Consider the following 14,816-nt stretch of genomic DNA (forward strand, 5'->3'; position numbering starts at 1 on the left):
ACGGTACAGTCAGCAGCCATAGTTGCTGTGCTATATGTGTTCCTGTGGCGAAGTGGTTTGCAGTGCTTGGTAATGATAGACACAAGGCAGTTCAGGTTGAAAAAATAGCTCTTTATTTAGCTGGGTTGCCTGCATGCAACTCTTAAATAATAAACACACCAATGTGTATTGCACCGTTCAGCAATGGGGTTCAGTCCCGAAATAATAAGACACGAATATAACACCCACAAACACAACACAGTTACAAGTCCAGAGTGAGCGCTCTTAGTGTAGGTGGTGAAGTGAAGTCTTGGTTTGGGAACTGGCTTCTAGCAACAGCTCCCGGATAGTTTAGCCATCCAACAACGGCAAACAAAACACAAACACTCATGGTTAGTAGACTGGTTTTTCTTTGTAGGTCTGTTTGAAACCATAACACAAGGAACAGATTGCATTACCACATCCCCTGCTATACCTTCAGTCACACCCCCTTCTGTAACAAGTGTAATCACGTATCCTCCAATCGATGACTGACACATCGCGTACCACATTAAGACGATGACTTTTGGTATTGTGACTCTGCCTCCTTCCTGGATGGCCGACTTCAGACTGACCCTGGAATGAACTGCCAAACCATCTAGTCCAGGGCACACTGTTCCTGTTATACTGTGCCGTCACAGGTCGGGAGGGAGACTGTTGACTAGGATTCATTCACTCTCTGTCACAGTTCCGCTTTATAAAGTGCAAGTGTACTGGCATGATGGGATAAATGGGAGCCATGACCATGCCGCCTTATAATCATTTTTTGCAGACACACAAATATAGATCTCCAACAGAAATGTAAGTGTCACCTCATCCACTTAATCCATTGGGTTATTTACTTACTGTATGAATGTGGGTGGTTCCTCAAAATACAGGCCATATGTGGTCCCTGAGAAAGATCCCAGCTATCTCCAAGTGAAGTTTTCAAACAAGTGTACTATTCATACCAAAGCTGTTACCATTTAAGTTATCCATAATCATTCATAGTACAAGCACTGACAAATCTAAACTCATCATAATTACAGGTATTTGCCAATTCACCTGTATGCAGTGAAGTATAGTAAAGTGTATAGTAGCCACAAGAACTTTGGCAGGGCCAAAAACATTTGAAACATAAAAAAATCTGTCAATAGGGAGAGCCATATATATAAACCTTTTTACTGATGGCTGGATGTCTTATCCATCTACTGTGTTCAACAAAAAACAACTTACACCAGCCAGAATCATAACTATCACCTCTCCTTTTTACTAAAACAAAAACACATCTCTTTGATAATGAATGATTTTATTTTTACATCCCACACATGTTCATTGTATCCTTTAGATAATAGTTGACTGCCTTGGTGTGGACACCTTGCTGTGGGCCAATAACTTCATGATGCATTTAAAGTAATGGAAAAATCATATTCTGCACCCTCAGCCTCCACACTCTTCTGTGTCTTAATACAGTAACCCACAAAAACTGATTTATAAAGACATCAAGCCCAGGTGCTTCAAATGAAGGTTTACATGGTTTCTGGTAAAGCCCAGATGATCCTAACTTTTTTCTTGAGTATATTACAGTACACACCAAAAATAGTACAGTGCTACCTGTTATAATGTGGTTGTCAGGGTCCATAATTGGAGACTGTTATTTGTGTTTCGCCTTATAATGAATATTGGCATTTTTGTTCCTGAAATGATTTACAATGACCAAATTAATATTGTAGTGTAACGTGGAAAATGAAGGAAGGAGACATGCACAATTTGCAGGTACTCGAGTCCATGGTTTATTGGGGTGATTATTCCAGGGCCCTGTTAGCCTGGGCCACACCAAAAACAACAAACAGTCTTGCACATTCACACACAGCTTGTCTGGCTCAGCTGTCAGCTCTGTCCACGTTGATATGGGCTTTCATGTCACGCCTACCCGGACGTCAATCAATCCTGGCTGAGGCACGCACGCTTACTGCTTCCCTGCTTACACACACAGGGTCTGTAGACCAGTCATGTAACAGTATAAATCCCTGGTCATTACAATATATATAGTATAATATAAACTGCTATTCCACCAGTTTAAAGTAGGATTTAAGTAAGTTTTGTATATTTTTTATAATAAATGTTGTAAACTGTAAATAAATAACACAAAATCCAAGGACGTTTACACACACTTGTATTGTTTCGTACTTATTTTGTAACATTAACGGACAGTTTATTTTTACTTTTAGAAAAAAAATACAGTGCAAGTACTGGAGCTTTATAAGTACTGTATGTTCCAATTTCAACTTAAATGGGTTTAAATACGGTAATGTAAAACAACAATAAAACTATTTTTGTTGTGTACTGTAATATACTCAGGAAAAAAGAGGATTTAGAGTCAAGCACTCTGAGAGGTCATGTATTGCCAGTATCACTCACAGCCGTGTCATTCTTTGCCACCGGTTGTTTGTATGATATCCTATTATACACTCGTTATTAATTAAGTGCAACGTGGTATGGAGAATATTTATGCCAAAATGAAAAATAAATGAATAAATAAATGAATAAACAAACAAACATTAGGCTACATTAAAATTAGCTATATAACTTTTTTCTCTCTGTCCTGACATATTTGCTTTATTATTATGTTTTATTAAATGTATCTTCTCTTGTTTCTCCATATCTCCTGAGACACACCTGTTTTGTTTTTTTCCGCCTTTACCTTTCAATCCCACCTGTTCATTGACTGAAATCCTGAGCAGGAGAGACTACGAACAGATAAGTATCAAGTTACTTATATCTGCTTATTCGCTTGTGTAATTACAGTACTTAATGAAATATATTGCTACATGCTTATATTAATTACTAGTGTGGAGTAGTGGTTAATGCTCTGGACTCTTGACCAGGGGGGGCGTGGGTTCAATCCCCGGTGGGGGACACTGCTGGTGTACCCAGCAGTAAGAAATAAATAAATATTTACATGTATTGTGCACTCGGCTGTGATTTTCATTAGTCCCACAGTGGCCTTGTGCCCTACACAAAGCCAGCGGTTCCGTCGCCCCTTCCCCCAGGATCAAACACCCTTAAGTCAGCTACTTGTTTCTCTCTCAGGCTTGCAGCATTATTGTGAAGACTGTTAGGGCTCTAACGGTAGGTTTTCGGACTGTTGGGTTAACCAAAAGTGCTATAGGTGGGCATTCCTATAGATCGCTGTCATGGTAACTGTAGGTCCAGACCTGCTCCTGTTCCCACCAGTACTCTGTACATTGAATGAGGTTACCATCCCAATTCACTAGCAGTTGCTGGGCTCAGCTCTGCATCAGGTCTGGCTGTTCGCAGTCCCTCCCACAGTGTTTCGTTGCCGCTCTGGTTTCTGCTTGCAGTGCCATTGTGAAGGCTGTCAGGGCTCTGACAGCAGGCTTCTTCCAGTCTTAGGGCTGTGTTGACTTGCCAGAAGCTATATAGGTGGGCATCCCTATATATTGCTTCCCATTCCCAACCCGATATATGTACTGAACAGCGAGTGAGATTACCACACCAGTACAAGTGTACCGTGTAGCCTCTCATTCTCTGCTCTTAACTTCATAAGTTCCTCCCGCACAAATTCCATTTTCAGAAAATGGTCTTCTGATCTGAATGCAATTAACACATACTTAGTACTTAGTAAGCAGTCCTACCTGCTACAAATATTAATTAGGTTATTTGCATTTGGAAGGAGAAATTCTCTGGCAAAAAGAAAACTACATGGAAACCCACAATATCCAAAAGATACCAAAATGAGAAAAAGGTGACTTCATTTTTTTTTGTCCATTTAAACATTAATTGCTTGTGAAGTTACTTTAGTAAGATGTTGTATGCACACCAAACACCATTAGAAATGCAACATGATCCTATAAGTGGTAAAAAAAAAACAACACTGCCATTACGATTTGCAATAAAGTAAGCAATTTATCCTGGGGGTGTTCTGTTGGTGTTTATAAACCTCTCTAGCTTATCTCTATCCAAATGTACTGACAACCCTCAAGTGAGTACTTCCTTCTTAATGAAACTGAAAGGTATGGTACGATTCTCTTCAGTCATTCTTTTTCCAGTTTAAAGCAAAGGTACAAACAATTGTGTTTCTTTTAAACTATACAAAACAAAAAAGTCATTGGTCATATCATTGAAATGGTTTAAATCTCTTTAACATGCTTTTAAAGAGAGCAATGAAGTGTTTAATCACAATTTGATAAGCAATTTTACAGATTAATGCAAGATGGATGGATGAAGGACATACAGACGGGGAATTGATCCCCAGACTTAAATCTTTATCTTGTGCCAAAAGGTTGCATGGAGTTTATGCAACCATGCGGTTGCACAACAGGATGCAGGACCCAGAGGTGCAAATTCAGGAAGACAGTATTTCAGGGTATCGGTGCTTGCAAATGCAGAAAACTGGAACATGGGTGTTTGAATGTCGATGACATTGATATTGCATAATATAGTTATTTGGCAGAAATAGAAACCCAAATAAACTATGAGAAGACTTAACTTTCTTTTCTTAGTGGCAATTCCTGAGTACGATATTCATTTTTGTAAATTATAAAAAGTTATTATGTTGTATATGGGGTGTCTCATACTGTATAAAAGTGTCATCATGCAGTTTAGGCAGCCAGAACCACTCCCCTTCGATTCACAAGATTCTCACCCAATCTGTAAGAGATGACACACTAACAGACACACCACACATCCCATATTAACTTATGAAGTTATTCTTCTAATCTTGCCTTCTACAATTAAAAAAAAAACTGATAACAGTCTGTTTAGTAACCCCACCTCTACTAAGATGCATCTGCAATATTTTGATAACATAGTGTATTTAGTTTTGTGAAAGCCAATTTGCTGATCTGTGCCAAACAGGACATCCCTGCATACACGTCCACTGAGTACTGTATAAATATAAGTAATGAAAATAAATTATTCCGAAACTGTCTTAAGTCTTTCTTAGAAAGCTTTAAATTTAAATTGATTTTGTGCTCAAACCTAAGTTGACAGTAGTTCACAAGAACCCCATACAATTATGATCAATAAGAACCTACTTCCTTGCCCCTTAAGATGATTATTCCTCCAGGGAATGTATGTGTTTCACTATGTGCGCTATCCCTGCTCTGTGTGTGCAGAAATAGAGAGGACTTTAAATTTGAGCTGTTTTAGAAAACGCTTAAAGGCTCATGTGTAATTGTTGTGACACTAATGTTTACTGCAGCTGCAGACTGCAAAAAAATGTGTCTCTTGTATTGTTCCTGCTGTCCAGAAAAACACCTTATGTTATGTTTTTCTTAGCTGTTGCTGGCTGACCTGGACAGGACTAAACCCATGTTCATCCTGGGAAAACTTATGAATGCCGTCTTTAAACAGCTATAAATGTCAATATTTTGGGCATGTTCCACAAGTAAATATAAAATGAGTTCCTTCATTTTGTATGATTGAAGATAGAGAATAACAAATACCTTTTCAGAGTTGAAGTTTATTTGGACACATAAAAAACATCTTCAAATATCTATACTTTCCACATCCTCTCTACACCAGATCAATAAGCATATCAGCAGGATTCATCCCCTGCCATAGCTGTAAATACTGTATAGAACTAGAGCTATCAGTAACATGAAAAATTAGATCACCCACATCCACTGTATGCAGACAGATGGACAGACAGCCTCCATATAGCCCAACATTCTGATACTGGTTTCAATAACGATTTTCCAAACCAAGTTTCTTCATAATTGATTAGGCTGTTCTCTAGATACATGTAAAAACATAAGTGTGACATGCAGACGGACAAAAAAACAGAGAGAGCCTCCATACACCTCCATATCATGATATGCTCACTGATAAAGAAGATGAAGTTTCATTACAACTCAAAAAGTATGACTAGTGTATATACAGATGTACAGACTCACGCCTGCCTCCACCAATGCATAGCTCTGCCACTGGGGATGTGCATTCCAAATGGGGGATAATACATGTATATACATAGTTCACTTAACAGCTTCTGCATTCCTGTGCTTGTGCACTGCTACTCAGCAACCACACGATGGAGCTAGATAGTAAATATTCACTGGTTACAGTGGATATCATTCTGCCACTGGTCTGTTTTCAAGGAACCAACTACATTTTCTCTAATATGAAAAGGCTGCAATGTTCAAAATGCACAGCCCACAGTCAAAACAGGTTTGTCAGTAACATACATCCTCCTCCATCGCTGTAATTTCAAGATTTGAGCCAGCACTATGACAAAAAAGTGGATAACCATGACGTATGTCAACAATATGCACAGAAAAGTGAATAGTGATATTTAAGACCTAGATGTCATTAGGTATGCATATAAGGTGTTATCTTGTAAGTGTTTTAAAATGACTGATTTACAGTATGTGGAACAACTTCTTGTGACCAACGTATACAAATGTATGGGAAGACAGACACCCCTATATATATCTCCAAAATCTACTACTCTCAGTAACTTATGCTATGTTATGTTGACACCCAGTTTCACAATTAGATTATCCGTTTTTTACAGATATATACAAAAATGTAGGATTGAAATACAGATGTGCAAATGTACAGACAGACACCCCGATTTATCCCCAGAATCTAATATTTTTCTCCTCACCGCAGCAATTCCCCATATGGCTCAGGAGACCCGAAGATGCAGTGGGCGTCTTCTGATCTCCCAACCAAGCCAGCTTCCTTTTTCACCAAGGAATTCGAGAGCGGATGTCAGCGAGCTACCAACATCTGGAGGACAAACGCGAGCCCTGCAGGTGTCCGCTCTGAGCACAATGGGCACCTGGCCAGTAGGGTTCACTGTAGAGCGATGAGGAGAAATGGTCCCTGCCAGTTTTACCTCTCTAACCCATGGAAGCACCTAAGCCAATGAGACGCTCCCTTCGGAGTCCCCAACGAAGACCAGCCTACTTCGCACAGCTGCACTTTTATGAAATTATTTTGAATTCCTAACTAAAAAATCTAAATCGTTATTAAAAAAAAAAGTTTCAACTAATGAACTTCTATGGTACTGAAAGTGTCAAATACGAACAACTGATAGCTAGGCATTAAAGAATATTGGATTTATTCTAGCAAAGAACATCAAAAATCTACGATGCATGGCTGGCTTCCGGTAAAATTCATAAAGTATATATAATCTAAGATTTATACTAGCTGTAATGGGGGGAGATCTGTGCTGACTACTGCAGGAAGAGGGCAGCAGTCTTGTAAGATCCGCCTGTCAGTCATGGTGATGACACGGAGAGGTGGGGAAGGGGGTGCGTTGGCTTTCCCTCTCTCTGAGTGGCTGAGGGGCGGACCTTGGGAGATTGCTCGGCCCATAAGAACTGCGCTTGGTTGTGCATTCGGGTGGCCGGGATTGGAAAAACACAGAGACGCTGGCAGAGAAGGCCAGTGGTTGAAGCGAGCAACCAAAACAGGCAAGCACGGCTGAGGAAGACAGCCAGCAATAAATAAACAATTTCATTTAAATCTCTTGTGACATACCCAAGGGGACGTGTGTAGTGATAGGAGAACCTTGGCCACCCCAGTGTATAGTGCATAACAGCGTAGGACGGAGATCCCGAGCTGACCGGCTTAGCGGCAGTGGGGGCACTGCGTAAGCAGCACCTTTATTTTGTAGTTTTATTACTATATTTTATTTTCCCTTTTCATTTTGCCTTTTGTTTTCATTATTAGTTCGAGCACCTGTGAGTGTGCCAGTTCTTTTACTGTTTACCAGTATTGGTATTCCTGTGGTCCTGTGTACGGTTGCCGGTACTCAGGCCAAAGACAACAGCGCCCTCTGTGGGCTAAAAGAAAACATAAAAAAATAATAAAACTGGGCACCAGTGCGATGTTTTCAAATAAAACTTCTGTCTCCTGTGTATGTCAGTGAATTGCCCACCACCCTTCCACATAGCCATTATTTATTATAAAACCTTTCTTCTAGGGGTGGCCGGAAATATGTATTTCAATGTCATAAAAAGCAGCACATAATTTAAGTAGATTTAATGTATAATCTATTTCAAAGAATGAATATGCTTTTAAATTAGCTAAAAGGTAGAAAAATAATCTTTCCAGTAATAAAAATGAATACAAATTTAAATACATTGAAGATGTATTCCGCTGTGGATAAAAAATAAATATTTTTTCATGAAGCTTCTATTTACAGATTATTAAAGTAGTTATAGCTACAAGCTATTTACATGAATCTTGTATTGTACAATGTATATTTTCATTTAATCAAATTATCTGGTATAGCTGGTCCTTTGTTCAATTCACGTAGAGTGTGAAATTGTTCTCACTCCTTCAAAACCTTCTTTCTTTTTTAACCATCAGCTGCTTCCCTTAATGACTGACATGCTTTGCAGCCAGTGCCATTCTTTACCTATGAAAACACTGCTTAAGTGAAATTACCTGTGGAGTGAAATAAGTCAACCCGAAAGCAAGACATGCAAACCGAGAACTTTCTTTAACCTATCATGGTACCAAACACATTTTAAAATCCAAAATGAACTTATTGTACAAAACAGATTCGTCACAGAATTGATGGTAATGTGTTTTGTGCAGAACATGTAACCTCAATTTCAGGAATTGTTGACTAGAAGAATTAAGCTTGGGTTATTTCAGAAATTAAAAGGGTTGTGGTGAGTTCAGCCCTTCATTTTCCAGCATATGTCTTCTGGTCTTGAGGAAGAGATCTTTTTTTAATAAGATTTAGTTTAGTGTTTCAGAATCCAGCACCCTTTGACAAGCTTTTATGTGATGAAGCTTTAGTTTTCATCAGTCAACCATAAAAGACGGATTTAGATTTAAAATGCTCTTAACATGCTGCCAAGAAATAACTGGTTAAAACAGTTAAAGATATAACATGAATCTGACCAAAACATTTTACCTTTATAAAAGCAACTGCCAATTTAGAATAAAAGGGATCAGCCATATAAGGATGTTTAAAAAGGGTGCAGCCCAAAGAAGATATAAGATACAAATGGTCAAAATTAACAAGACACAATCTTGCTGTCACAACCCTCCCATTCATTCAGTGAATGGGAGGGTGTGAAAGACATTAGAAAACATGTGTCAATTTGGACATAAAATGGCACATTGTTTCAAATATGGATAAATGATGTAGCATCATGTGATTTAAATTGAAACTGCAAATGCTGTAAAGGTTATACAGATCTGGAAACTGTAAACACATGGGACTAGTTTAGAAGGCTGCTTTTCAACTATTGCACTATTACTGGTGCATGTTGATTAACCAGTGAAAAGCCTGACAAGGTATTCTGAGGTAAAATATTAAGTAGAAAAACACATCTTGTAGCCCCCCTACTCATAAACTGCTTTTGTATTTTGTGGTAGAAGCAGGAGGCCTTCCAGACTCCTTTTGCTTGGTTTTGGGATAATACCTATGTGAAAAATGGCTGGAGATTAGAAGGTTAAAGGATACTGCACAAGTTATCAGTGGTTCAGAGAGTGCAGATGTCACCAAAGTGGACATGGGCAACATGGAATTTCTCTTGATGTTCTGAGCAGATGAATAACAGTTTAAAGAACAGTGATCCACAAAAGATGTCCTTTGGCCTCAGAAGAATGCTATCTTTTCCATAGATGGGAAGGTCAAAAGGGACAGCATTCCAGATCTGGAATGCAAACACAAGGAATCAGACACCTGTGTTATATCTGTGTTATATATGCCAAACAATGGCCAGTCCAAATGTCCCCATAAAGTCCTCACCAAATTATATACTGTACATCGGATTGAGGTCTGGGCTTTGACTGGGCCATTCTAAGACATTCAGGTTCTTGTTTTTAAACCACCCCAGTGTAGCTTTGGCTGTGTGTTTAGGGTCATTGTCCTGCTGGAAGGTGAACCTCCACCCCAGTCCCAGGTCTCTTGTAGACTGAAACAGGTTTTCCTCTAGAATTTCCCTGTATTTGGCTCCATCCATCTTGCCCTTAATCCTGACCAGTTTTCCAGTCCCTGCTGATGAAAAGCATCCCCATAACATGATGCTGCCACCACCATGCTTAACCGTGGGGATGGTGTTCTCAGGGTGATGAGCAGTGTTGGCTTTATGCCACACATAGCGTTTTGCGCGAAGGCCAAAAAGTTCAATTTTGGTCTCATCAGACCAGAGAACCTTTTTCCACTTGTTTGCTGTGTCTCCCACATGCCTTTTGGCAAAATCCAAACAGGATTTGATATGGGTTTTTTTCAGCAATGGCTTTCTTCTCGCCACTCTTCCATAAAGCCCAGCTTTGTGGAGCGTCCGGGTTATAGTTGTCCCATGGACGGTTTCTCCCATTTCAGCTGTGGATCTCTCCAGTTCCTTCAGAGTTACCGTTGGCCTCTTGGTTGCTTCTCTGACTAATGCCCTCCTTACCTGGTCACTGAGTTTTGGTGGACGGCCTTCTCTAGGCAGAGTTGCGGTTGTGCCATATTCTTTCCATTTTTTAATAATGGATTTAACGGTGCTCCGGGGGATGTTCAAAGTTTGGGATATTTTTTATAACCCAACCCTGATTGGTGCTTCTCCAGAACTTTATCCCGGACTTGTTTTGATAGCTCCTTGGTCTTCATGATGCTGTTTGTTTAGATATGCTCTCTAACAAACTCTGGGGCCTTCCAGAAACAGATGTAGTTAATCTGAGATCATGTGACACTTTAACTGCACACAGGTGGACTCCATTCAACTAATTATGTGACTTCTGAAGGCAATTGGATGCACCAGAGCTTATTTAGGGGTGTCACAGCAAAGGGGGTGAATACTTATGCAATCAAGACTTTTCAGTTTTTTATTTGTAAATAATTTTGAAAAATATGTAGATTTTTTCCCCACTTCGACATTATGGACTATTTTGTGTAGATCAGTGACAAAAAATCCTAATTAAATCCATTTTAATTCCAGGTTGTAACACTACAAAATGTGGAAAAGTCCAAGGGGGGTGAATACTTATGCAAGGCACTGTATATGCCCAGCTTCCTCCCAAACCAGTCCTGATGTAGAAATACAAATATTCAAGATGAATTGTTTTGAAAAGCACATATTCCTTATGATAACTACTTGTCTGTTTAAGATACCATCACCTCATGAAGACAGTATTAATGATGATAAGGCAAATTACATGTTCCATCAATCATCATATAATGCTGATACAATCATAATTCACTGTTCCAAATAGGGATTGACTGTCAAGTGATTTGTTTAAATATTAATAATTCTAAAAGACTTAACTTATCTTTAGTTACTTTTGTCAGTTTTTTTCAGTATTTATTATTCCCCACACTAAATGCATACTATCTGCAAGGGGAGGTAAATACAATGCCTATAGAAAGTCTACACCCCCTTGAACTTTTTTCACATTTTGTGGTGTCAGTGCCTCAGAGTTTCATGCATTTAAATGAGGATTTTTTCCACTTATCTACACACCATACTCCACACTGTTAAGGGGAAAAAGTTTTTATTGAGAAAAAAAATTATATATTAAAAATACAAAACTGAAAGATCATAATTGGATAAGTCTCCACCCCCCTGAGTTAATACTTGGTGGAAGCACTTTTGGCAACAATTACAGATCTGAGTCTGTTGGGATAGGTCTCTACCAACTTTGCACACCTAGATTTGGCAATATTTGACAAAACTGTTCAAGCTCTGTCAAGTTCCTTGGGGAGCATTGATGCACAACAATCTTCAAGTCATGCCTCAAATTTTCGATTGGATTTAGGTCAGGGCTCTGACTGGGCCACTCAAGGACATTTACCTTTTTGTTCCTTAGCCACTCCAGTGTAGCTTTGGCTGTATGCTTTGGGTCATTGCTGAAAGGTGAACTTCCGTCCCAGTTTCAGCTTTCTTGCAGAGGGCAGCAGGTTTTCCTCAAGGACTTCTCTGTACTTTGCTCCATTCATTTTCCCTTCTATCCTGACAAGTGCCCCAGTCCCTGCCGATGAGAAACATCCCCATAACATGATGCTGCCACCACGCTTCAAAGTAGGGATGGTGTTCTTTTGGTGATGCGCTGTGTTGGGTTTGCGCCAAACATAACGCTTTGCATTTCGGCCAAAAAGTTCCATTTTAGTTTCGTCAGACCACAAAACTTTTTGCCACATGGCTACAGAATCTCCTGAGTGTTTTTTTTGCATTCTTCAAACGGGATTCAAGGTGGGCTTTCTTGAGTAATGGCTTCCTTCTTGCCACCCTACCATACAGGCCAGATTTGTGGAGTACTCTTGAAATTGTTGAACAGTCAACATTTTCCCCAATCTTAGCCAGAGACCTCTGTAGTTCTTTTAAAGTAATCTTAGGCCTCAAAGTGACCTCCCTCAGCAGTTTCCTTAAGCCACGGCTACTGACTGGAGGGACGGCCTGATCGAGGCAGTGTCTTGGTGGTGCAGCGTAATGCATTTACAATACATAGTTAATGGCGTATTAGTAATGTAGATTTGTAAATAATGCAAAATGAGCAAAATGCCTTGCTGGTAAAATTGTCTTGTTTTATAGCAACATAACCTAGCAATAGCACAATAAAATTAAACACAGTAAATAGTGAGGAATATATTTATTAACTTACCATACGGTATGTTGCTGGTCGATATTTAATTGGTAGAATGAAGAAAATCCCTGAAGTTTTTCACCAAATCTACATTCTCACATGTTTTTAAAGTGCTAGTGAATTAACCCTTTAATTACCCACCACCACTACAAAACACACATATACACACACTATATCCATAGGCCAGTACCCTCATCCTGCCACACCCCCTTCACTTTACAATGCTATTTCCACGTTTGTTTTATTTGATGTGTTTAAAGTTAAATTTCAGTTTTCGTTTGCTTGTTCACCTACAAAAAGGCACAAGTAAACATCATGTTATTACTTTATGATAACGTGTCGATGGCCACTGTTTACTGTGAAGAAATGGCAATGGCAAGGATTGAAAAAAAGAAAAATAAATTAAAACAATTATTTCGAGAATAAACAAAACACCATTTAACTTGAACTGCTATTTGGCATCCTTTGTTTTGTAGTTAATTCACTGGGGTAAAGTAAGGTCTACACAACTTATTCTTTACTCCTGGGATATTTTTCCATTTTAACATGTTACATATTGTAAGGTCTTGCTGTAAATAAAGGCACACACACAGGGGCCACGGCCACGCCCCCTGCCCCTGCTGCTGTTCTGACTCTGCCTGCGTTCAGAGCAATATAATGGCTTTTATTACTTTTTGAAAAACAAACAAATATATATCAATTAATTGTGCATATGGATGATGGCTATTGTAAAGTACAGAAAAAAAATCCTTTTATTTTGTGACTCTTTAGAAAGGCTTTAGGAAACACAGTGTCAAATGGAAGTGACAAAGCAGGATGTTTTCTTTGGACGACTGAATACTGTGTAAACACTACATCATCACCAGTCAGCCTTTAAAATGGGGGTGACACGGTAGGGGGCTGGTCAATGAAAGGAGAGGAGGAAAAACAAGAGAGATTTCTTGATGAGGATTAGAAACCTGCACATAAATCACAGTTAATTGCTTAAAACTGATACCGAAACATAAAGAGAAATTGAAGTTGTATATTGGATGATCAAGGTTAAAACCTATAATGGTGGACTAAATGATTTATACTTTTATGAGAACTTGGCTAGGTTCTCATTGTCCAGCAATATTTAGTTCTTACAAAACAAACTTGTTAGGGTAACATTTGCTGCATGTAGGACAAATAAAAATGGTTAATCATTGTAGGGTGTCCTGGTTATGATTTGCTAGTAAAAGCATAGCAAAGTATAAAAAGAATAGTGAAAGCATGGTAAAGACCAGAGAGGTACTGTTTGGTAAAACATATTTAAAAAAACGGTAAACCATGGTAAATATATTGTATAACCATGGGAACACTGCAAAATGACCAATTTACTGTGGTAAACTTGTATTTGTCCATTTGAGGTATATATTATATATATCTCAAATGGACAAATACAAGTTTAAGTTTAGTTAAGAACATACATTCGGCCTGGCTTGTTTTGTTGTTAGTAGCTTATGGATCTCAGAATCTCATCAAGCTTCTTGAAGGATCCCAGGGTGTCAGCTTCAACAACATTACTGGGGAGTTGATTCCAGAGCCTCACAATTCTCTGTGTAAAAAGTGCCTCCTATTTTCTGTTCAGATTGCCCCTTTATCTAATCTCCATTTGTGACCCCTGATCCTTGTTTCAGGTCGAAAAAGTCCCTTGGGTCGACATTGTCAATACCTTTTAGAATTTTTAATGCTTGAATCAGATTGCCGCGTAGTCTTCTTTGTTCAAGACTGAGTAGATTCAATTATTTTAGCCTGTCTGCATATGACGTGCCTTTTAAACCCGGAATAATTCTGGTCGCTCTTCTTTGCACTATAGCAGCAATATTCTTTTTGTAGCGAGGTGACCAGAACTGAACACAATAGTCTAGATGAGGTCTAACTAATGCATTGAAAAGTTTTAACATTACTTCTCTTGATTTAAATTCAACACTTTTCACAATATATCCGAGCATCTTGTTGGCCTTTTTTATAGCTTCCCCACATTGTCTAGATGAAGACATTTCTGAGTCAACATAAACTCCTAGGTCTTTTTCATAGATTCCTTCTTCAATTTCAGTATCTCCCATATGATATTCATAATGCACATTTTTATTGCCTGCGTGCAGTACCTTACACTTTTCTCTATTAAATGTCATTTGCCATGTGTCTGCCCAGTTCTGAATGCTGTATAGATAAATTTGAATGACCTTTGCTGTTGCAACAGTGTTTGCCACTCCTCCTATTTTTGTGTTGTC

Source organism: Acipenser ruthenus, chromosome 3 (genome assembly GCF_902713425.1).
Source record: "Acipenser ruthenus chromosome 3, fAciRut3.2 maternal haplotype, whole genome shotgun sequence".
In the NCBI taxonomy this organism is placed as follows: domain Eukaryota; kingdom Metazoa; phylum Chordata; class Actinopteri; order Acipenseriformes; family Acipenseridae; genus Acipenser; species Acipenser ruthenus.